We start from the raw sequence: 25,389 nt of genomic DNA, 5'->3' as shown, positions 1-25,389 counted from the left end.
GACAGGAGGTGGAGCTCAGACAGTAATGTGAGTAAGGGTGAGAGGCTGTAAATATTGATGAAGTTTCTCTTGCCCACTGCTCACCTCCTGCTGTGCAGCCCAGTTCCAAACAGGCCATGAACTGGGGACTGGGGACCCCTCCCCAAACTTAATAACACCTGCAAAGACCTTTATTCTAAATAAAGTTATACTCTGAATTACCAGATGGGGACATATCTTTTAGGGTTATAACATCAACCCACTACACCCACCAAACTAATTTCTCTCAAGTATCATTTGGAAGGCAAGTCTTCAGTAGTAATATAGAGCCTATCAAATTAATTGCAGACACTTGCAATTAATTGCAAAGCCCTCCACAATCTGACCTCAGTCTGCATTTCAATCTTTAATCTGGCAGAATACACAAGGCTCTTGGGTCAGAGACAAAGGACTTTATTACTCATAGCACATAGTTTTACTAAAAAAGAAAGCTTACGTATTGTTATCCGAAATTAAAATTTAACTGGGTAGTCTTTATTTTATTTGCTAAAACTGGGAAATGTAGGCCCAGCACACTGCAGGCACATCCTCAACAAATTTGTGTTAGCTGGTAGTCAGGGCCTTGTTTTTGTTTTGTTTTGGTTTGGTTTGGTTTTTTGTTTTGTTTTGTTTTTGAGACAGAGTCTCCATCTGTTGCCCAGGCTGGAGTGCAGGGGTATGATCTTGGCTCCCTGCAGCCTCCTCCTCCCAGATTCAAGTGATTCTCCTGCCTCAGCCTCCTAAGTAGCTGGGATTACAGACTCAAGCCACCATGCCCAGCTAATTTTTATATATTTTAGTAGAGACGGGGGTTTTGCCATCTTGGTCAGGCTGGTCTCGAACTCCTGACCTTAAGTGATCTGCCCACCTCAGCCTCCCAAAATGCTGGGATTACTGGCATGATTCAACACGCCTGGCCAAGGCCTTGTTTTAGGGACATACCCAGAAAGGCAGACAGGAGCATGAGAGACTTGTGGGGGCAGCTGGGGCAGAATCAGCAGGTGGCTGAGGGACAGCAGGCATCTGTGAGCATTTTTCCCCCTACGTGAAATCAACACTTCTGCTAGAGTTATTAATATCTACTCATTGCCATGCTACAATTTCCTCTGTGACATCCACCCTTAGAATGTCATCTGTCTGTTTATTCCTTCTTTGTGATGCATCTGAAATCCCACTTTCTCCAAATCCCACCTTCTCTGATGATATCTGCATGAAGGACATGTATTTATTGTTTGTACCTTCCATTTAAAGGTACAAACTCTTGCACTGACATTTAACAGCTTTTTTCTTTGTATTTGAGCAATTACTTCAATTATATTATTTAATTTTTCATATGTTTCTTTTTTGTCTCTCCATATTTTAAGTTCAAGGTTCTTTTCATAAACTCCTTGCGTCCTTCCTCCCCGACAAGGAACCTGTGTTACTTTGATTTAGGGAGTATATTAGTCAGTGTTCTCCAGAGAAACAGAACCAATAGGATACATATATAGAGAAGGAGAAAGAATTATTACAAGGAATTAGCCATGTGATTACAGAGCTTGAGAAGTCCCAAGATTTGCAGTTTGTAACGTAGAGACCCAAGAAAGCTCATGTGTAGTCGCAGTTCAAGTCTGAAGACCTAAGAACCAGGAAACTGACGGTATAAGTTCCAGTTTGAAAGCCAACAGGCCTGAGACCCAAAAAGAATTGATGTTTCAGTGGAGTCTGAATGCTAGAAAACACGTATGTCCCAGCTCATCAGTCAGGCAGGAGGAGTGCCCTCTTATTCAGCCTTTTTGTCCTATGTATATTTTGAATTGGTTGGATGAGATCCACGCACATCAAGGGAGGGCAATTTGCTTTAGTCAGTCTACTGATTCAAATGTTAACCTCATTCAGAAACACCCTTATAGACACATCCAGGATAGTGTGACAAAATGTCTGGGCATCCTGTGGCTCAGTCAAGTTGACACATAAAATTAACCATCACAGGGGTAACAGCAGGCCCTGACTCTACTAATGAGTAATGCATCCCAGATCCCTAAAATCAGAGACTGGGAAACTTGGAACCACTAAATCTTCAAGCAGGTTTGCTCCACCTATAGTTCAGGCGCGATGTTTTTCCAGAATCCCCCTTTGTAATGGTGGTAGTCGGAAGGTGGGTTGGGGCGAGTGCTCTTCCTCTAGCAGCTCCTAAAACAGGAGCAATGAATGAAGCAATACTTATCAGCCAACCAAGTAACAATGTAAGTATCAGTTGGTGTCTTATGTTCTCAACCCACATTCCAGATGCAATCAGCTCTTATGAGTTATGCTTGAGAGCAACTGAGAGATCAAGCTTATAGATTCTAAAAGAAAAGATTTGAGATTCCCTTGAGAATCACTACGTTTATGCTGATGTGCTGTATCTGGAAGGTCATTTTAACTCTACTAATAAAAGCCTTATATCCTGCGCTTTGCACGTAACACATAATAAGTATTGTTGAATCAATGACTGTAGAATATCCATTTTTACTTTTATGCTCACACTGCTGAAATATTCATCTCCAATGAATGTAATATTGTATTTCATTTCATCATTTGGGGAGATTTATAGAAGAGAATAACACTTGATACTGTGATTAATACTATGAATGGAAGTGCACTGAAAATAAAACAAACTTTTTTGGTATAACAATCTGTCTTCCACTGCCTCCTTCTCACCTAATACTACATTTTTTTAATACTCGGCTCGAAAAAGTTTTCCTGTGACATCCCCCAGTGCCTTTGATTCCCATTTATTTTAGGATAATTTTATCCTGTGCCTGTAACTATGGATTGCCAGCAATAATTTAATTCATTTTAAGTAGCATTTCTTATTCATCCATTACATGCTGAGAAGTGGGCCACAATTCATAGGCTTATAAATCAAGAATGTGCCACTGTACCTGTATCTGTCAGTGTCTAGCCAGGAAAAGAGATGTCACTCTAAATAATCCAAGGAGAAATGTAATGCAGAGAATTGGTTTTAAATGTTTTGTAATGGCTAGAAGAGCAAAAGAAAGAAAGGTGTGGGGGGAACCAAAATAAAGAAGACATTTGTCACTCAAACATCAGACAATTGCCTTCATCCCTGCCTAGAACCCCCAAGCACAGAGTAGGTACTGAGTGCAAAGGAGGCATTGCCATTGCTGCTGGCTCTGAGAGCAGGTCACCAGGAGCCTGTGCACCCACTGATGAAAAGCACATCTGCGGCTAGAGCCCACAGATGCCTGCAGTGTCTCAGTTGCCTTAAGTGCCATCACCACTGCCCCTTGGGTCTCCTGTGCTCCTGTCTGCCTTTCTTGGCATGCCGAGGATAGAGGCCCTGACCACCAGCTAATACAAGCATACTGATGTACATGCAGTATGCAGTGCCTGAATTTGCCAGAATTAGCAAATAAAAGTACAGGATATCCAGTTAAGTGTTAATTTCCAATAACCAATAAATATATATATATTTTTAGACAGAGTCTTGCTCTGTTGCCAGGCTGGAGTGCAGTGGCGCAATCTCAGCTCACTGCAACCTCTGCCTCCTGGGTTCAAGCCAGTCTCCTGCCTCAGCCTCTCGAGTAGCCGGGACTATAGGCGTGTGCCACCACGCCCAGCTAATTTCTGTATGTTTTGTAGAGACCGGGTTTCACCATGTTGGCCAGGATGGTCTCGATTTTTTGACCTCGTGATCTGCCTGCCTCAGGCTCCCAAAGTGCTGGGATTAGAGGTGTGAGCCACTGCACCCACCCTAAATAATTTTTTAGTATAAGTATGTGCCATGAGTAATAAAGTCCTTTGCCTCTGACCCGAAAGTCTTGTGTCTTCTGCCAGATTCCATGAAGCAGTAACAGACTAACTTACTAGCTTATAAGGAAGGTAAGAGTTGAGTCCCAGAGTTGACCTTGGACAGCCCAAAGCAATAGAGTCCACCAGTCCTCCAAGTAACATTCAAAGTCAAACATACAATAAAAATTTCTGATGCTAAATAATCAGTACCCTCCATCCGCAATTCTATACATCTACAGTCATGCCATCAACTCTAGAAGAAAATTCTCCTGAACAAATTGAAAACTTGAGGGAATTCATTGGTTGAATCCCTCACTTTTCAAATAATTGCTGTGCCATAGTTTAGACAACTTTAGTCTGACAGTTCACTCCAGCTCCCAATATAGGGCTGGACCATTTGATGCAGGTCCAAGTAAAGTCAATACATCTTAATTGAGCTCAGCATGTGCTAGACAGTGTGAAGTGTAGCAGGCACAATTCTTGACTGCAAGCAACAGAAGCCAACTCTAACTTAAAATGTATTAAAAGGCTATCACCAATCTCATAGAATTGGCAGGAAGGCTGGAGAACCAGGCTAAGAAAATGAGCAGATCCATCAAGGGAGTCCAGAGGAGAATGTAGATGAAGTCACATAACAATATCAGTCAAAGGAGGACCCTACTCCTGGCTCCAATTCCTCTGCTGCCACTAACAGTGGTTATCAGTGGATAATCATCCCTGTGCTAGACTGACAATGCTGCCACCATCACCCCGAACAATTTGACAGCCCACTCCACAAATCCAAAATTCCAGGATGACTAAGCTTAGGTTGTGTGCCCACTCTGTCTGCCAGGTATGGAGAGAAGGAGAATAAGAGTTTCTGCCCCCTTCAGCTTCCATTGGTGGGGCCCTGCCCTCCACCAAGATTCATATAACGAGATTTCTCCCAAAATAAGAGGGCAAGTGATTCAGTTATTGGATAGGCAAATATGACAAATGGTCACATTGGGAGGATATGAAAAAATGATTTTGCTTTAAAGTGATTTAATGCTAGTACTAGCCCATAACAAAAATAATAATAATTATGACCTTAGCCCTAGAGAACTAGGTAAAAGGACCAAAGAGGTATGAGAGAAGGGAGAGATGAGTGTGATCTGGAGCAGTCCAGGAAGTCTCATGGGAGAACTTGGCCCTCATTTAGTGTTCTAAAGATAAGAAGACTCTGATAGGGCAAGAGATAGGAGAAAGGCACTTCGTGTGGGGTGAAAAAAATGAGGAAATATGTAAAAGCAAGAAGGAGCAGAACCCACGTGGAGATAGTGGGATACCTGACCTGGCAGGAGAAGAGGGTTTCCCTTGGAATTCAGTGGTGTATCGGCATATGGGGCAGCGAGGGGTCTAGAGATATCTCGCTTGATGTAAGAGACAATGGGGAAACATGTATATTTGGTTTTCAGAGAAATTCTACACCAAAAAAAAGATGCTTCAGAAAGGTTAATCTGACATTAATATAATGGTTTGGACAGGGGAGATGCTGACAATAAAGTTCTGTATTACTGGGAGGTGAAAGGGATTCCTTCCTGACTCCATATTGGGGTAGCCATTAGAGCAATATTCTGGCCTCCTCCACCTCTCCCCATGGTGGGCTGCAGAAGTGTACAGTAAATTTGGATCAAGAAGCTCAACATTGGAGCCTCAACCTCTTTCTCTAGCCTTTCCTTGGGGGTTCTGCTCAGCTCCTCCATTCCCTAAATTTTTCAAGGTAGGTCCCTACAGGGAGACCTGGGGTTATCATGGCTCCCTGTGATGATGTGAGCAAACCTGGCTAATTTGGGACTGACCTATGAGCCAACCCATTTGAGGCTGGCTAACTCCTGGGCCTCAGCTCTCGTTTGGTTCAGAACTCAGACAGTCAAAATGAGGTAATATCAACTGAACTCCAAAACGTTATCTTGGAGGCCAATGAATGCATTAACCCAGAAATAGTATGAGGAAGACTTGAGTGGTAGTATTTATGAGATGGACTGGGGGATTAGGACTCAGAAGTCCTGGAATCTAATCACACTTCAGCTACTAAATGGCTTTGCAACCTTCATTTAAGTTCTCTGAACCTCAAGTTCTTCATCTTTGAAACATGACTAATTCCTGACCTCCTCATCTCTCAGTACTGATGAAAGTCACCCAGGGTGGTTTACATGGCTCAGTGCCTGAGTCTCCTCCCCATTCCCCACAGGAGTCCACAGAGTTGGTCAGCATAGGGGCTCAACAATGGCATTCCAAATTATTAAAGGCCCAATGCTGGCCTTGGGAATGCTGCAAGCTATTTCTGCATTTTATAGTGAAGGACAAAATTATCTTCAAAACAGAGCTTCTCTTTGTTGCGGAAAAGACCACTTTGTGAGACCTGTTCAGTTGTGCAAACCTTGTGCAAAGTTCACACCATCTGCCAAAAGGAACAGCTGGGACTCCAACTCAGTCATGCCAAACTCAAAGTCTGTGTCCAATGCAGGCTGGAGAGGGTTTTCCCAGAAAGGTTCCAGGAACACCAAAGTTGGGAGCATGTGCAGAACAGAGATTTGACCAAGGGCACTGCCCCAGTAAGTCAGAGAGAGAAGTTGAGACTGGTCATCACATCTCAAAGGGGACAATTGAGACACTGAGAGACCATGGACCCAGGACTCGGAGAGCCAGGGAGGGGAGCACCGAGCATGTATTAGTCTGTTTTCACACTGCTGATAAAGACATACTCAAAACTGGGGAAAAGAAAGAGGTTTAATAGACTCAGTTCCACGTGGCTGGGGAGGCCTCATAATCATGGCGGAAGGTGAAAGGCAGTTCTTACATGGCGGCAGCAAGAGAGAATAACAGAACTTCTTCAGGGAAACTTCCCTTTATAAAACCATCAGATCTTGTGAGACCTATTCACTATCAAGAGAACAGCACAGGAAAGCCCCCCCTCCATGATCCAATTACCTCCCACCAGGTCCCTCCCATGACACGTGGGGATTGTGGGAGCTACGATTCAAGATGACATTTGGGTGGGGACACAGCCAAACCATATCAGAGCAGAAGACAAGAACAAGCAGAATGCAATGTGGGAAGTTACCGAGGCCAGCCGCTGCGCTTTACCACTCTACCTGTGCCGCCCTTTCCCTTCTGCAGTGAGACTGAGACCTCCCTGGGTTTGCCAAACAAAATGCCTGACATAATCTGGATCATTCTTGAAGCTGGAGGTGGGCTCCCAGAGGCTTTGTTCATCCAGCTGGGAGAAGACCCTACTGATTGAACAAGACACCGTGTAACAGAACATAGTTCTATTCATGCTCCTACTTCTAAATAGATTTTGCTGCTTCTGTAGATGAACAAGCCTTTTAAAATTAATATGCAAGTGTAGGGAAGTAGACATGTATGTACTATTGGCAGGAGCATCAATTAGCATAACTGCTTTGGAGAATGATTTGGTAAATTTATATCAAATGCTAAAATGTGCTTGTCCCCAGACCCAACCATTCCACTTCTATACACTTTTATTCTATACCCAAAGTCATTCTAATACACAAAACTATATTTACAAAAATGCTTATTGCAGCATTATTTGTAATATGAACAATCTACTAATCTATTAAAAGTGAGTTGATTGAATAAGTTATGAACTGGGCACAGTGGCTCATGCCTGTAATCCCAGCACTTTGGGAGGCCGAGGCAGGCAAATCACTTGAGGTCAGGAGTTCAAGACCAGCCTGGCCAACATGGTGAAACCCTGTCTCTACTGAAAATACAAAAATTAGCCGGCCGTGGTGGCACATGCCTGTAGTCTCAGCTACTCTAGAGGCTGAGGCATGAGAATCTCTTGAACCCAGGAGGAGGAGGTTGCGGAGATCTGAGATCACGCCACCGTACTCCAGCCAGAAAAAAAAAAAAAAAGTTATGATACAGCCTTTCTATGAAATGCTATGTAACTATTTTTTAAAGGAGATATCCCTATATCATGAAAGGATAGACAATACATATTAAGTGGAAAAATAAATTGCCTGAGAGTACATATAAAATAATCCAATTTATGAAAAAAATTATATATTATAAATTCTCATTTTAAAATTACAATAACGTCTCCCTTATCCATGGATTTGTTTTCCATGGTTTAAGTTACCCACCATCAACCTCAGTCTGAAAATATTAAATGAAAAATTCCAGAAATAAAAAATTTATAACTTTTTAATTTCACAAGTTTCTGATTAACATGACAAAACCTTGCACTCTCCCACTCTATCCTGCTGGGATGTGAACTGTTGCTTTGTCCAACTCATCCACACTGTACGTGCCCCGTCAGTCACTTAGGAGCCGTCCAGGTTATCAAAACCACTGTCGCAGCATTATACTGCTTGTGGTCAAGTCACCCTCATTGTACACTTGTTTTGTGCTCTTGTGGCCCCAAAGCACCAAAGTAGTGATGCTGGAAATTCGAATATGCCAAAGAGAAGCCATGAAATGCTTCCTTTAAGGGCAAAGGTGAAAGTTCTCTACTTCATAGGAAAAGGAAAAAACATCATCTACTGAGGTTGCTAAGACCCACAGGAAGAATGAATCTTCTGTCCATGAAATTGCGAAGACTTCATCTCAAAGAAAAAAAAAAAAGAAGAAGAGTATTATATGAATGGAACCACACAGTGTGTAAACTTTTGGCATTGGCTTTTTAAAAACTCAGCATAATTGAACAATGAGATCACTTGGACTCTGGAAGGGGAACATCACACAACGGGGCCTACTATGGGGAGGGGGGAGGGGGGAGGGATGGCATTGGGAGTTATACCTGATGTAAATGATGAGTTGATGGGTGCTGATGAGTTGATGGGTGCAGCAAACCAACATGGCACAAGTATACATATGTAACAAACCTGCACGTTGTGCACATGTACCCTAGAACTTAAAGTATAATATTTTAAAAAAAAAATACTCAGCATAATTCCCTTGAGGTTCATCCAGATTTTTGTGTGTATCAATAGTTCATTGCCTATTATGGCTGAGTAGTATTCCATTGTATGGATGTACCATGGTGTGTTTAACCTTTCACTACTGAAGGACACCTGGGCCTTTTCTAATGAGGCTATTACAGATAAAGATGCTAAGAACATTGGTGTGGTTATAAGAGAACAACAAAGGTATCCGCGTGGTGATGTTAATGTGGTCATCGATACAGGAACTTACACACGAAATTAAACCCACACATGAGTTTAGGTAAAACTGGGGAAATCTGAATAGGATTAATGAGTATGATCAATGTCAATATTCTGGTTGTGATATTGTGCTATAGTCTTGCAAGATGGGACCACTAGGGAAAACCGGATGAAGGGTATCTGGGATGTCTCTTTAGATTCTGCATGTGAATCTGCAATTATCTCAAAATAAAAAGTTTAATTTTTTTTAAAAAGTCACTTTTTTAAGAACCCCAGGTAAAATGCACAGCTTCATTTCTGCTGTTTCTAACTTACTGAATAAATGTCACTGAGTATCTACTGTGTGCTAAGTACTTATGTTCAACTTTGCTTTATAACAAATTCATCTTCCTGTGCTATTACATAATTTAACAAAAAATTTAATGCTATGAACAATATTTTAAACACAAAGAATGAAAGTCATTAATAATTCTACTACTTTTAAAAAGTGTGTTAAGGCAGGAGTCATCCTTTTTCCCCATGCGCCCCCATGCCCCATTCAATCCCAACCCCAGGAAGTTCCATTTTCATTTGTTACCTCTCCTTCCTGACGCCAAAGTTTACACAGAAACACACACACATAAATATTTACACGCATTTTTAAGTGAAAAGGGAAATCTGCTATGTGAAACTATCTACATCCTGCTTTTTCTTTTTATTTACTTGTTTTCATTTATGTATTTATTTATTGAGACAGCTCTGTCACCCAGGTTGGAGTGCAGTAGCACAATCTCGGCTCACTGCAGCCTCAAACTCTTGGGCTCAAGCAATCCTCTCACCTCAGCCTCCCAAATAGCTGGGACTACAGATGCATGCCACTATGCCTGACTAATTTTTTAATTTTTTGTAGAGACAGGGGCTTGCTATGTTGCTCAGGCTGGTCTTGAACTCCCAGCTTCAAGCAAGCCTCTCACCTCAGCATCCAAACGGTATCACCAATTGGGATTACAGGTGTGAGCCACTGCCTTAGACTGCTTTTCCATTTAATAATATATCAAAGATCAATTTTTGGATGTGAACATCAACTTTGGCCACTTATAATGACCACACTGTGTTTATTCCATGCACACACCATAACTTATTCAATGACTTCCCTATAAACGGACATTTTGGTTGTTTCCACTGTTTTGCTATTATAAGCCTGTCTGAAACAAATGGTCTTACACATCTGTCATTACAAAATAGTGATACTATTTCTGTAGGGTAAGTCCTTAAAATGATATTGTTGAGTTCAAATATAGATACACCTTTCACTGTTTACAGTTACAAATGTGGTTATCGGGGGAATTACAGATATTTTTGCTTCATGCACTCCTGTATCGCTTAAATTTTTGTAATGAACATATAACTTTTCTAATGAGTAAAAACGCTTACTCTCCCTGTAAGAAGATGTGATACCCAAGCCCATCAACACTTTGAGTCATTCCCTGTAAGTCTTCCTTCCCAGAAATTTTCTGTTATTCAGTACTTCTCAACGAAGGCATTTTGGAAACATGTGGGTGCAGAATTTGTCTGGTTGGTTGGTTGATTGGCTGGTTGGTTGATTGAATGGGGTTGTTTGGTTTGTTAGGTTTGAGCTGTCAAAAGGACTGGGAGGAGCTTCTGTTTGCATTTAGGACATGGGTCCAGTATGCTAATATCTTGCAATCTGAGGGAGAGTCCTACTTAAAATGCCAAAAGTGCCAGAATTGAGAACACCAAACCCTGTTTTAGAACATCTGATCCATTTTTTTCTTGCTCTTTTTTTTTTTTTTTTTTTGAGACGGAGTCTTTCTCTGTCACCCAGGCTGGAGTGCAGTGCTGCAATCTCGGCTCACTGCAGGGTGCACCTCCCGGGTTCAAGCAAGTCTCCTGCCTCAGCCTCCCAAGTAACTGGGACTACAGGCGCATACCACCACACCCAGCTAATTTTTGCATTTTTAGTAGAGACGGGGTGTCACCGTGTTGGCCAGGATGGCCTCGATCTCTTGACCTCATGATCCGTCCACCTCGGCCTCCTAAAGTGCTGGGATTACAGGTGTGAGCCACCGCGCCCAGCCTTGCTCTGGCTTTTGATCTCAGTTACTTTACCTTGATCAGTCACGGACCTTTAGGACTGCAACCTCTCTTGCTTCTTAATATACAAGTTTGCAGATCTCAGAGAATAGGAAAAACATTACTCTCAACCTGTTGAACAGAATCTGTATCTGCCCAAGCCTACCACTGACAATGTGGGAGGCTAAGTAGCCGAGTACCCCATGGCCAGAAAGATACTTGTGCAGTCTCAGGTCTGGCTATTTTTAGGTGAACCCAAAACTGTAATATTGCAGAATCCCCTGATGCATTCTGAAGATCCAAAAGAGGCAGTTAAATTAAATTATGAAGCTTAATTTTCATTTTGGTCTCCTAGTATTACCCAGAGAGGCTTCGACTTCCATTAGAGAATACTCAACTATGAATCTTGTCCCCAAATGCATTTGCTTATGGCGCTGTGGACACGGATGAGCTCCAGGGACTTTCTCGCAATTATCCTCCACTTGTGCCTGAATTTCAGCGCTCTTCCTGGTGCTGCCTGAGGGTGGGGGTTGACAGCAAGAGAAGAATATGCACTGAGGAGATGGAAGAGGGGGGTATATCCTGGGAAGGAAAAGAATCCTGTCTTCACAATCAGCTCCCAAAAGAGGGAGATGAGGCTGTCATTTCTCCAAGAGAAACCTCCCTGAAGCCCCAACACAGAGGAATGCCATAAAGTCCCATAAATTTTACCCTCAAAGCTTTCTGAGAACCCCCCATGATGAATTGGCTCTGTGGTCGATAGCACCTTAATTAGAATCTTGCTGTTGTAATAATAGTCTTAGCTCAGAGATGATTTTACAAAAAAAAAAAAAAAAAAAGCCACAGAGAGAGAGAGAAGAGAGAGAGACAGCCTTCATTTGCTTGAAATCCTGTTTTTGCCTAGGGACATCTGGCAGCAATCATCATTTAACTCATTTGGACTGAATGAATGGTGTCTTATTTCCTCCCCTATGTGCAAACCCTTAAGTATGGCCATTAGAGGCTCTGGCATGTCATCGGATGTTGCTCTTTGCCAAGAAAGTCTTGTTCCCTATTTTTAAGCTCACAGAACACTCCCATTTTAGGATATTTTCTATCTGGACTAGCTTTTCAATCATTTGCATCACCTGTTTTTCTTTAAAAAATGATTTATCTTCTTTCCACACTGGGTCGCCTTTCTGGATCTACTGATGGAATGTCCTTGGATCTTGATCCAATGTTCCTTCTTGTTCAGTTAAGAAAGCAGCAACCCTCACGTTATGGAAGAAGCAAGTCACAATGGCTACAAGGGTCAGCACTGGGGAAATCTCTGGAGTCTTGGGATTGTTCTGCATCCTGTTTGTGGCAAGTGTTACGTGAATCAGTGCATATGAGAAAATTCATAGACATTCACAAAAGTGAATACTACTGTTTATAATTATTTTAAATCCCACTGCCCAGGCCATATCTAGACTAGTTAATTCAGAATTTCTGGGTGGGACCCGGTATCTGTATTTTCTGAGACTCCTCAGGAGTTTCAGCACACAGTCAAGGCTAAGTAACAGGTGTCTATGCCAGTGGTGTGTGTTTGACCTGAATGTTGCTGCTGTGTCAGGAGCTCAGCCCACACTTCCCAGAGGCAAACTCTAACAGTTGGGGCCCACCTGCCAGAGTCTGGGAGGGAGGTGGGCTTTTATGATTTGATTGTCCAAGGGATGCTTTTCTTTATGAACAGTGTCTCAGAGGCCCTGCCAATTCCCAGGGTCTTGAGCCTGCCAGCCTCCAGGCTGGAACTATACCACTGGTTCTCCTGGGTCTCCAACCTGTCGACTCACCCTGAAGATCTTGGGACTTGCCAATTTCCATTATGTCATGGGCCAATTCCTTATATCATATAGATAAAATCACAACTGCATGCTTCCGTTTCTCTGGAGAACCCTATGATTCTTAAAATTCATAGCCACTGAATCATAAAGAAGACCTGGGTCCTGTGTTTCTAAGCTATTTCAAATTCACTCTGGTGCCTTCCCTCCCCCAAGCACAGAAGATAAAAGACATTAAGAATTGGCATATGTGATCAGAGACGGGAAAGGGCTCTGTGATGGCTAATTTTATGTGTCACCTTGATTGGACCCCAGGGTGGCCAAGCATTATTCTGGGTATCACTGTGAGGGTGGATGACATTAGTATTTGAATCAGGAAACTAAGTAAATTAAATTGCCTTTGCTAATGTGGGTGGGCCTTGTCCAATCAGTTGAAGGCCTAAATAGAACCAAAAGCCTGACTCTTCACTGGGACATCAGCTGTTTCCTGCCTTCAGATACAAAATGAAACATGGATTCTCCCTGGGTCTTGGTCCTGCTGACCTTCACCCTGGAACTACACCACTGGCTCTCCTGGGTCTCCAGCCTGCCAGCTCACCCTACAGATCTTGGCAACTGACAATTCCTATTCTGTCGTGAGTCAATTCCTTATAATATAAATCATGTAGATAGCCATAACTTTGTGCTTCCATTTCTCTGGAGAGCTCTATGATTCTTAAAATTCAGAGCCACTGAATTTTAGGTAGGACTAAACTGTAGCAGCTTAAAGGTAACAAGAAGACACTGGCTGAGTGTTGTGGCTCACACCTGTAATCCCAGCATTTTGGAGGCCGAGGTGGGAGGATCGCTTGTCCAGACCAGCCTGGACGACAAAGTGAGGCCATCTCTACAAAAAAAAAAAAACAAAAAAACACAAATAATTCAAAAATTAGCTGGACATGGTGGTACACGCCTGTAGTCCAGGAGGCTGAGGCAGGAGGATCACTTGAGTCCAGGAGTTCAAGTCTGCAGTGACCCATGATCAGAACACTGCACTCCAGGCTGGGTGACAGAGAGACACTGTCTCAAAAAAAAAAAAAAAAGGAAGGGCCGGGCGCGGTGACTCACGCCTATAATCCCAGCACTTTGGGAGGCCAAGGTGGGTGGATCATGAGGTCAGGAGATCGAGACCTGGCTAACACAGTGAAACCCCGTCTCTATTAAAAATACAAAAAATTAGCCGGGCGTAGTGGCGGGCGCCTGTAGTCCCAGCTACTCCGGAGGCTGAGGCAGGAGAATGGCGTGAACCCGGGAGGCGGAGCTTGCAGTGAGCTGAGATCGCGCCACTGCACTCCAGCCTGGGTGACAGAGCGAGACTCAAAAAAATAAAAAATAAAAAAAAGGAAGAAAGAAACAAGAAGCCACTGAACTGGACCTTCTAGAAAGACTACAGAGAATGTGGTTGGCTCACATCCCTTATCTATTAGGCACTCCTCTTCCAAGATGGTACCATCTGAGACCCTCAGCACATGAACCTCACTCCATCACACTGCTCCAAACATAAGAACCATAAGCAGAAAGAGGGAGACATTTCACTGAATTTCCCTCAGATATAATAAATATGTCCTCTTTGGAACAAGTTTAGGATAGTTGGTTCAAATCGTTGATGATTGCTTCCATTTCCATTGTTTTGTTTCCTCCTTGGAAATATCTAAATTTCTAAGCCTAACTCTCACTTTGCTATCCTTGATAGCTATTATCCACTCCCACATCGTCATGGTTAAAAGTCCTTGTACTTTTTCTCTGCATTCCAGAAGAGATTAGCACATGCGTTCTCCACTTCAGTGGTTCCATTGTTTTCGTGTCCAATCTGCCTTCAGTGTGGCTTGTAATTCAGCTGTTGCATTTTAATTGCTTTGCAGTGATTCCTTAATTTACCCACCTGTCTTTTTGTCTCATCCTCTTAGATTTTCATTGCAGCATGTTTTCTCATTATAAATTTCTATCTCTTTGTCACTAAAGCCATGCCTTCTTGCATCCTATTATGCAAATTACTCCCTAAAATGTTCTACTTCTGCAGCAGGTTGTTTCAGACGTTCCTCTCCATCAGAATCTTCAGGAGGATGTTTTCTCTCCCATCTTTTGCAGTAGGATTTCATAAGCCCCATGATGAAATGTTTGCTATCGACTTATTCAATAAAGAGAAGATATCCATCTAAACTCAGTGTTTACTAACATTGAAGGTGTGTGGACTGTCCTTGTCCCTGAACTCTCTCCTCTGGGGTACTGCCTGAATTTTATTCTCAAATATGCAGCTGGTGAGGAGTTGATATATTCAGCTTCTGGATCAATTTCCATGTCTAGGAAGTTTTATCCAATGTGATTCTGTTAAGCTAAAATGTCATCAAAATTTTGTTTCTAGCACCTGGCTCTCTGATAGTAGGAATAGATGGAGCACATATAAAACTACAGTCCCCAAAATGTACTGCTATCGAGTTCTCTTAGTCTCTGACTCCCACAGAGAATGCTTAATCTAGAGGGGGCGGGGTTGGGGGTGGGTTAAAGGTTTTACCGTGAAATCGCCCTTGCCATCATCCCTCTTCCTTATTCTACCTCTGAGTAGAGGCAGAACAACTGGCAAAGATGGCATGAGGGTGTGGAAGAGCCCCCTTGCTGCTTCAAAAAGCAGTGACCACTCAATACATGTTTCATTCTTTCTTTCATTGAATGCCTCTTACACATCTACTCTACGTTGGCACCCTTCTAAGTGTGAGGGTGCAACAGCTAAACAAAGCTCCCCCCTCACGGAGGTTACATTCTAGTGGGCACAGAGTTGATGAGCAGCCAAAGAAATGCATTAGGTGGATAAATGCTACGAAGAGGCATCAAGCAGAGGAGGGGGAGAAAGTGTTGGAAGGGGCTGAAGGATTTAAGAAAGGCATCTCATAAATCGATTTTTAGCAACTCCTTTTCCTCCAAAATAAATAACATACGTAAGCCTAATATAGAAAATAGAAAATGTCTAGTTAAAATGAGGCACACAGCTGCTGCTCCCCCATGGGGACCCTCAGTTATGTTCACAAATGCTAACACCTCAAGGGACACAACTGGAAAACCACTGAAATGAGCCCATGAGGCACATGTGTTTTCAATATTTTCAATGGTAGTAAATATCCGTCCATAGAGAGTGGGTTTGATTTTTGGAAACAACTAATAGTGATTCAGAATGGTCCTGGTCCCTGAAGTGAATAAGCTATCTGGAAACTATCATTTGGATTTCAAAGAAAGTGAGAAATTTTTCATTTATTTTTCTTACAAGTCTTATAAACTGACAGTTTGAAATGGTAAAAATTGTGAGAAAAAAAAACAAAACTACAAATTGTTCAAACAATGACCTCATTTTGGGAATAATGGGATGGGCTTCTAAAGTGAGTCCTTTAAGATAAATTACTTATTTGAGTGAGTGACTTCTGATATGTCTATTTAAAAACCAGTCCCATGCCCAGGTGCAGTGGCTCACACCTGTAATCCCAGCACTTTGGGAGGCTGAGGCGGATGATCACTTGAGGTCAGAAGTTCGAGACCAGCCTGGCCAACATGGTGAAACCCCATATCTACTAAAAATACAAAAATTAGATGGGCATAGTGGCAGGTACCTGTAATCCCAGCTACTCAGGAGGTTGAGGCAGGAGAATCGCTTGAACCTGAGAGGCAGACGCTGCAGTGAGCCAAGACTGCGCCACTGCACTCCAGCCTGGGCAAAAGAACGAGACTCTGTCTCAAAAAAAAACAAAAAACAAAAAAACAAAACAAAACAAACAAACAAAAAAAACACCAGTCCCATGTATCAGATGTTGGAGAAAACAAATGTTTCATATTCTGACAGACCCAAGTTTAAAGTCCAGGTCTACCACATGGTACTTAATGTAACTTCAGTCAAGGTACTTAACCTCTTTGGTTTTGATTTTGGTTTTCTGGGGGAGATGGGGTGGATTTTTTTTATTGTTTATTATTATTATTATTATTTGTAGACAAGGTCTCCCTCTGTCACCCCAGCTGGAGTTCAGTGGCACAAACATGACTCACTGCAGCCTCAACTCCCCTCCCAGCTCACCCTCCCCAGTAGCTGAGACTACAGACGTGTGCCACCGTGCCCACCTAATTTTTTAATTTTTTTGTGGAGACACAATCTCACTGTGTTGCCCAATCTAGTTTCAAATTGCTGGGATCAAGCAATCCACTTGCTCAGCTTCCCAAAGTGCTGGGATTATAGGCGTGAGCCACTGCACCTGGCCTTACCCTCTTTAAGCCTAAGTTTCCCCCTCTGTAAAACGAGAGTGAAGAGACACTTCATCTCAGAGGAAATACCCAGAACCAATAAACATACAGAGATGTTCAACATCATCCTGTTCAGGGAAATGTAAACCATACAATGAGATGCCATTGACACCAATTTGGTGAGAAAAAATATGTAGAAGTCTTGCAATAGCAAGTGTTGGAGAGCATGTGGAGCCATAGAACTTTGTTTTGTTTTGTTTTTGTTTTTTGTTTGTTTTTTGAGATGATCAAGTCTCACTCTGTTTCCCAAGCTGGAGTGCAGTGGCGCAATCTCAGCTCACTGCAACCTCCACTTCCCAGGTTGAAGTGATTGCCATAGAATTTTTTACAGATCACACATAGATGTATAAATATGTGCAACTACATTGAAAAACTGTTGGATGCACTTCTTTTATAGTTGCACATTTATATAACCTGTGACTACTCAGAAATTCAACTCCTAGAAATATATACAAGAGAAGATGTACTCATGTACAAGAGATACAAACAAGCAATACCATACTCTCTCTCTCTCTCACACACACACACACACACACACACAATGTGCTTAGCAACACCATCACAAAAGTAAAATCCTGGACATAACCCAAATGCTCACCAACTAGAGAGTGGACCAACTTTGATACAGTTGCACAGTGGAATATAACAGAAGATAAAATGAATGAACTGTAGCAATCTACAATATGGATGAATCTCAGCAAAATAACATTCATTATAAAAAGTGAGATGACATAAAAAGGAACATGAGGAAATAATGGACACAGGATCCAGGACGAGGGCTACCTCAGTGGGGAGGAATTAGGGAGATGGAAGTAGAACCCGTCCCACTAGATGCAGTTATTGTCAAGATCTCAGCTTTGGTTTTCGGTGGAGGGTTCAGGGTATTTATCACGTTAAGATCACATAGCCAACTATGTAAATAAAACTAGACTATGTATGGTCCAGTTATAGGCATTATGATTCTAGGCTGGGGGTGGTGGATCACACCTGTAATCCCAGCACTTCGGCAGGCTGAGGTGGGTGGATCACTTGAGCCCAGGAGTTCAAGACCAGCCTGGGCAACATGGCGAAACCCCATCTCTACAAAAATTCTAAAAATTAGCCGGGCATGGCATGGTGGTGCATGCCTGTAGTCCCAGCTATTCAGGAGGCTGGGTTGGGAGGATGGCTTGAACCCAGAAGGTCAAGGCTGCAGCGAGCCGAGATCACAACACTGCACTCCAGTCTGGGTGGCAGAGTAAGACCAGGTCTCAAAAAAAAAAAAGAATATGATTACAGATTATGACTAACCCAATTCCGTGCACCTGGGATCCAACAAAAATAATAGTATAATAAACTAGAATTGGGCTGAGCAAGACTTGATCTAACATTAGTCCCTGCATGTCTTACTAGAAATTCTCCTAATATGCAGTACATGACCAATCATAAATGTGCTTATGAAGGAAAAAAACAGAGTGAGGCTAGTAAGACTTCCTTCACATGGTTATTGAGAAGGCTTGAGTGACAATAAGAAACATATGTAAATCAGCTGACACTGAGAATAAACAAAAAAAAATTAATTCCTTAATTCTAATTCTTTACTTCTCAACAATCACAATAATGTAATACTATTTCTTCACATTTTCTTGCTAAGATAAGGAATATTAAATGGAGGGTGGATTTAGAATTACAAGAGCTAGGCCGAGCACAATGGCTCATGCCTGTAAACTCAGCACTGTGGGAGGCCGAGGCGGGTGGATCACCTGAGGGGCAGGAGTTCAAGACCAGCCTGGCCAACATGGAGAAACCCTGTCTCTACTAAAATTGCAAAAATTAGCTGGGCATGGTGGCATGTGCCTGTAACCCCAGCTACTCAGGAGGCTGAGGCAGGAGAATCTCTTGAACCTGGGAGGCAGAGGCTACAGTGTGCCAAGATCACACCACTGCACTCCAGCCTGGGTGACAGAGTGAGACTCCATTAAAAAAAAAAAAAAAGAATTAGAAGACCTAGTTTTCTTAACTGCTGGCTGATGATTTCAGACAAGTCATTTGAACTCGAAGAGTACAGCTTACTCATCTAAAAAAAAAAAAATGTAAATTAATATGTTTGAAACCCCTGAATGTTGTACCCATGTTCATTTGTGGTCTGTGCTTTTTTCTCATTTTATGAAATATTGCATTTATTTACATATTTTTCTCTCTGTCATTCCCAAGGACACCTAAAATACAGGGTGGAATTATTGGCCAATCTTCTTGCTGTCACTTACTCTATGGAAATTAGAGCAGTTTAGTCAACAGTAACTAACATCATGAGTGCTCAGGAAATAAGAAAAAACTGGAGATCCCCACTACACAAAAAAATTCCTATATGTGACCATATTTCTTTTAAATCATTGTAGTAGATTTTAAGACTCAAGCAATGTACTGGAACCCAAATTGTTCATCAGATTAATTAGTGCAGATCAAGGCCCAGAAAGAGTGGGATACAAGATGAATTAAAGAGAAGTAGGTGGATAAATGCAGAACCAAGAGAGTTCCAGAACATGGAAAATTTTGCAGCGCTTCTTGGGGAAAGCAAGAGCCTGGCTTTACTGCAGATGGGATCTGTGCAGAAAGGAAGAAGGAGCCTTAGAAGCTGAGAAGAGAGGTGGATGAAGGGGCACTGCAGATGATGGTGGTGTCTCTGTTATCATTCCATACATTAGGGATGGGGGTGCCCTGGGCACAGGATGTGACCTAGTGCCACACACACTCTGTCCCATAAACACACACACACGCACTGTCACATGTATGCAATTCTCTTAGGCAGTCTTCAAGCAGAGTTAAAATCTGCCTGAAAGTGTTCATGTTCCCCAAAATAACTGAGTAAGTGCATGATGATATTTTATTTATTTCAAGCTACCACCCTAATGGACATGAAAAATATTTGAGTCACTAATTCAGTCTCGCAATCAGTTTGGCAATGTATTTATTGACCATCTATTATAAAAATATCACTACTCCTTGAGATGAAATAAAGTATGTAAGAGGGTACAGTACCTGACTCACAGTTGAAAAGTGAGCAAACAGGAGGGGGAGGAAAAGGAAAAGGAGAAGAGAGAGGAAGAGAAACTCTCACATACCACCAGTGAGAGAGTAAATTGATCCCATTATTTTGGAAAATTGTCATTATCTCATCAAGTTTTAGATGCAGACCCCCTACAACGTAACAATTCTATCCCTCAGTAATTACCAGACAGAAATGCATGTTTACGCACTCTAGGATGTGGTCAGAGTAGCATTACAGTTGGTAATAGGCCAAAAGAGAAAACCAAATGCCCACAGAAGAATAGATTGGCCAAAAAAAATGGATAAACTGTGGTGTGCTCATTTAATGGAAAATTATACAGCAATGAAAATGAAGGAACTACTGTTACATACAGCAACATGGATGAATCTTAAAAACTAAATATTCAAACAGACACTGGAGCCTACTGGAGGGTGGTGGCTGGAAGCAGGGAGAGGATCAAGAAAAATAACGAACGGGTACTAGGCTTAATACCTGGGTGATGAAATGATCTGTACAATAAGCCCCCATAACACAAGTTTACCTATATAACAAACCTGCACAGGTACTCCCGAACTTTAAAAAGTAAAAAAAAAAAAGTAAATGTTCAACAAAACAAACCAGACACAACAATATTTACTCTGAATAATTATATTTATATAAAGGTCAAAATCAGGAAAAGTTAACTAAATTTTAGGGATGCATACACAGCTGATAAAACTATAAAACACGAGCACAAAAAATAGCTAGAAAAAATGAATAAGACCTAGTACTTGAAAGCACAACAGATGGACTATAGTTAATAATAATTTAACTGTATATTTTAAAATAACAAAGAGTATAATTGGATTGTTTGTAACACAAAGAACAAATATTTGAGTGAATAGATACCCAATTTCCCATGATGGGATTATTATCCATTGCATGCCTGTACCAAAATACCTCGTGTACCCCATAAATATATCTACCTACAATGTTCCCACAAAAATTAAAAATTAAAAAAAGTTTCAAAAAAACATCGAGCAAAACAAAGAAAGAAGGGAAGGAATTGTGACCTCTGTGATGGTTAATTTTAAGGTCAACTTGGCTAGGCCACGTAGTTCCCAGATATTTGATCAAATACAATTCTAAGTGTTGCTGTGAAGGCTATTTTTAGAAGTGACTAACATTTAAACCAGTAGACTTTGAGTACACCAGATTCTCCTCCATAATGTGGGAGGGCTTCATCCAATCGGTCGAAGGCATTAAGTAAAAAAAGACTGAAGTTCCCAGAGGATGAGAGAATTCTGCCTCCACATTGCCTTCAGACTCCAGCTGCATTCTTCCCCTGGTCTCCAACCTGCACACCTGTTTGCAGATTCCAGAGTTGCCAGCCTACATAATCACATGAGCCAATTCTTTTTATTCTTGATCTCTCTCTCTCTCTCTGTGTGTGTGTGTGTGTGTGTGTCCTATAGGTTCTGTTTCTCTAGAAAATTCTGACTAACATGATCTAGAAGGGGCATGTAGGGTGCCAGGAACATTCAATTACTTGTCCTAGGTGGTAGTTACACAGATGTTCACCTCAATAGTTCATTAAGCCACGTGGTTCCATTTTATGTACTCTTCTCTGTGTGTATTATATTTTACAATAAAAGTACTACTTTCTAGCTAGCACTGAGAAGTTCACAAATAAACATCAAATGGCATACCTTGTAGCTGGGTAGCTGGGGAGTCATGATAAAAATCCCAAAGTCGTGATGTCATATTTTCTTCCACTGATTTATCTTTGGCCCCTCCCATTCCCTAAAAAACTCAAGTCCTCTTCCTATAAACCCCCACACTACTTTATACCTTTTCCTATCTTTTCCTCTTTCCTCAGTGAGACTCCAAGCTTCTCAAGGAGAAGATTTACATCTCTTTCATTTTTGCATCCACTTTTGAGCACAGCAGACAGTAGGGGCTCATATCATTTTCTTAGATGAATAAATAAATCAGATAATTAATAAATAAATAATTCTGTTCTGAGTAATGAACCCCCAAATACAATTTTTCATGGTTCTGAATAATAAGGGAATGGTATAAACTAGAATGATCCAAAAAAATGATACGCAGCCGGGTGCGGTGGCTCACGCCTGCAATAATCTCAGCACTTTGGAAGGCCGAGGCAAGAGGATCGCTTGAGCCCAGGAGTTCAAGACCAGCTCAGGCAACATAGGAAGACCCTGTCTTTACAAAAAATTTAAAAATTAGCCTGGCATGGTGATGTGTGCCCGTGATCCCAGTCACTTGGGAAGCTGAGCTGGGAAGATGGCTTTAACCCAGGTGGTTGAGGCTGCGGTGAGCTGTGATCATACCACTGCCTGCGTGACAAAGCAAGATCCTGTCTCAAAAAAAAAAAGAAAAAGAAAACATATTATGGAATTTTTGCTGGATTCTGAAGGATAGTAGGATTTTATAGGAATGCCTACAAGAAACACAGCCGCTCCCCTCTTCACTTAGATAATCTGTAAAGACAGAAGTGAACGTGGAGGGCCTGCAGAACAATGGAGATGACTCCAGGGATGGGACAAACCTATGAGCTGAGAAGTAGAGCAAGGCCAGTTGAATAAAAATAGGTTAGGCAAGAAGACTGGGTCTGATTCTCTAGGACACAGAAACCATTTATAATTTTCTGGCCCTGTTTACTTTGCATGAAGACCCCACTTCAGAAAAGGGAACCCTGAAAACTCCAGGTCTCCATGTGATGAGACTCATCACAACTAAAAGATCTAAATTCTATGTCAACACATTACCAATGCTACTGATGGAGAAGTGAAACGCTTAGATTTCCTCTTTTTTCTTTGGTCCTCAGCCAGGGAGAAATGTAATGTCTACTCAGGTATTAACAGAGGACTTTAAAACATAGAAAATTATTCTCTCGGGAAAATGGCCTTCGGTTTCCATCCTGTAAGCATGGGATCCAAGTTCTTACATGGAATTACTGAACATAGGATACAGAAGGTCGAGATCCCAAAACTGGTGGGATTGAGTTTTGTGCACAGAGCTGAGTTACATTCTCCAATAATTTATATGCTTTGTTTGTTTGTTTGTTGTCTGTAGACACGGAGTTTCATCATGTTGCCCAGGCTGGTCTTAAACTCCAAAGCTCAAGCCATCTGCCTGCCTCAGCCTCCCAAAGTGTAAATGGTTATCTTGACATCAAGTAGCTGTAATCAATACCAAATGAGACTTCTACTTTTTGTCTACTGAGCTCATGTGTCTTAGTGTCTAGGAAAATCAATAACCTCTAAGGTAACACCAATAACACCATAGAGATTGGCAACCTTTGGGGAATAGCTTCAGCCATTTCTGCTGTTGTCCTCTATGAAAACCTCCTCATTGCTTGTCTTTTTCTTTAGGTATATGTGGGCTCCTAAGGAGGCTTTTTTTTTTAGCTCTATAGCTTTTTTCTTTTCTTTTATTACATTCATAAAAGAAAGATAAAGCATCCCTCCATAACTGAATCCTGTGTTAACAAGAAAAAAATAGAATTAAGGAAAAGCAGGCAAAAATGAGAGATGGGGAAAGTATCTGAACAAATGGTTGAAATTGTGGGCAATTTTCCAGTTTGATTTATGCTGCTCTTAATTGCAATTCCCAGGAGCCTCTTCTGCTTGTTCTTTAATAGGAGAGGGGATGATCTATGCTTTGTCCTGGAGTGAACCTGAAATAATGGATGGCAAGGGCATTCAATAATTATGCTCTGCACGTATGAAGGAAACTTCCCCTGCCTGGGCTGAAAGCTTAGCTCAGTTGGTTTGTAATTCCCCTAAAGGCCAGAGCCAACACAGTGTGGATTTGAATGCCACAATGTCACTTCACCTATTTTAAAAGAAGGTGCTTGCTGTAAGTACTTTGTTCTGGAATTCAGGGAGAATGTTTCATACCTCAATGCAAAACTGAGACAGAAGTAAATTCTAGGTAATTATTAAACTATAAGATCTTCTAATAACATGTGTTCTCCTATATAAAAGTAAAATCTCTTTTAAAGACAAATAGAAATAGGTAAAAATACATCACTTTTGTTTTTCTACACAGAGACAACCAGTGTTAACTTGTTCACATACGTTCTTTTGATACATCATATGGGAAGGTGCTGTTATGAACTGAATGTTTATGTTGCCCCAAAATCATATGTTGAAGCCCTACCCACCATGTGATAGTATTGGAATGTAGGGTCTCTGGGAGATAAGTAGATTTAGATGAGGTCATGAGGGTAGAGCTCTTTTCATGGGATTAGTGTACCTATAAGAAAAGAAACGACACCAGAACTCCCCTTACACCTTTTTTTTTTTTTTTTTTTTTTTTTGAGACAGAGTCTCACTCTATTACCCAGGCTGGAGTGCAGTGGCACAATCTTGGCTCACTGAAACCTCCGCCTCCCAGGTTCAAGCGATTCTCCTGCCTCAGCCTCCCAAGTAACTGAGATTACAGGCATGTGCCACCATGCCTGGCTAATTTTTGTATTATTAGTAGATACGGGGTTTCACCATGTTGGCCAGGCTGGTCTTGAACTCCTGATCTCAAGTGATCTGCCTGCCTAGGCCTCCCAAAGTGCTGGGACTCCAGGCATGAGCCACCAGCCCGGCCTCCCGCTATACTTTTGCTATACAAAGAAGAGGCCATGTGCACACACGGAAAGAAGGCTGCCATCTACAAGCCAGGAAGTGGGCCCTCACCATGAACTGACTCAGCTCGCACCTTGATCTTGGACTTCCCAGCTTTTAGAACTGTGAAAAATTGAATTATTGTTGTTCACAAGTCACCCAATTCATAGCATTTTGTTTCAGCAACCCAACCAGACTAAGACAGGTATATCTTTTTAAATGTGGACCAGTGATTTTCCATCCCTCTCACTCCCACCTTTCTTATTTTCCTTGCCCAGACAAGAAGTGTTCCATATGAGAAAGAGAAAGGTTTGTGTGAAAGATGCTCCTCTGGATAGCAAAGTGGTTACAAGTAGGGGCTCCAGGCTGCTGTGTTTAAATATCTACCACTTATTAGCTCTGTGACATTAGACAAGCTGTTTAACGTCTTTGTGAGTAAGTTTCCTTAACTAAAATGAGATACGTACAGTATCTACTTCAGAAGACTCTTGTAAGTGTATGGATAGCATTTAGAACAATATTTGTTATATGTTAATCTCTCTATAAGGATTTGCTGTTATTATTCCTAATACTATTAAGAAATCCTAAGATGGAGT

This window comes from Papio anubis, chromosome 8, assembly GCF_008728515.1.
Source record: "Papio anubis isolate 15944 chromosome 8, Panubis1.0, whole genome shotgun sequence".
Taxonomy (NCBI): domain Eukaryota; kingdom Metazoa; phylum Chordata; class Mammalia; order Primates; family Cercopithecidae; genus Papio; species Papio anubis.
The sequence above is the reverse complement of the archived record's forward strand: the minus strand, read 5'-3'. Positions refer to the sequence as shown.